The sequence below is a fragment of the Etheostoma spectabile genome, chromosome 9 (genome assembly GCF_008692095.1).
Source record: "Etheostoma spectabile isolate EspeVRDwgs_2016 chromosome 9, UIUC_Espe_1.0, whole genome shotgun sequence".
Classification (NCBI taxonomy): domain Eukaryota; kingdom Metazoa; phylum Chordata; class Actinopteri; order Perciformes; family Percidae; genus Etheostoma; species Etheostoma spectabile.
In genome coordinates, this window is record NC_045741.1 from 21,634,903 (window position 1) to 21,635,582 (window position 680).

The 680-nt window shown below is 61.5% G+C and overlaps 1 protein-coding gene across 1 annotated transcript in view; it reads right to left on the bottom strand.

The window, feature by feature from the left end:
• Window positions 1-680, bottom strand: part of mydgf (myeloid-derived growth factor) — an 8,607-nt gene that overhangs the window by 6,319 nt on the left and 1,608 nt on the right. The gene's annotated exons all lie outside the window — the stretch shown is intronic.

Consider the following 680-nt stretch of genomic DNA (forward strand, 5'->3'; position numbering starts at 1 on the left):
AGCATGGCGAGAGCGACTGTCGGCCTCGGCTGTCAGGTCTCTGGGACCGAGGACAGAATGCTGTCGGGTCTCCTGGACCCGGGACAGAATGCTGTCAAGTCTCTGGGACCCGGGGCAGAAGGCTGTCAGGTCTCTGGGACCGGGGACAGAATGCTGTCGGGTCTCTTGGACCCGGGACAGAATGCTGTCGGGTCTCTGGGACCCGGGGAAGAATGCGGTTGTATTTTTCTACTACCGCGGCCTCGGCCTTCAGGTCTCTGGGACCGGGGACAGAATGCTGTCGGGTCTCTTGGACCCGGGACAGAATGCTGTCGGGTCTCTGGGACCCGGGGAAGAATGCGGTTGTATTTTTCTACTACCGCGGCCTCGGCCTTCAGGTCTCTGGGACCGGGGACAGAATGCTGTCGGGTCTCTTGGACCCGGGACAGAATGCTGTCAGGTCTCTGGGACCCGGGGCAGAAGGCTGTCAGGTCTCTGGGACCAGGGACAGAATGTTGTCGGGTCTCTTGGACCCGGGACAGAATGCTGTCAGGTCTCTGGGACCGGGGACAGAATGCTGTCGGGTCTCTTGGACCCGGGACAGAATGCTGTCGGGTCTCTGGGACCCGGGGAAGAATGCGGTTGTATTTTTCTACAACCGCGGCCTCGGCCTTCAGGTCTCTGGGACCCGTCCTCGACTG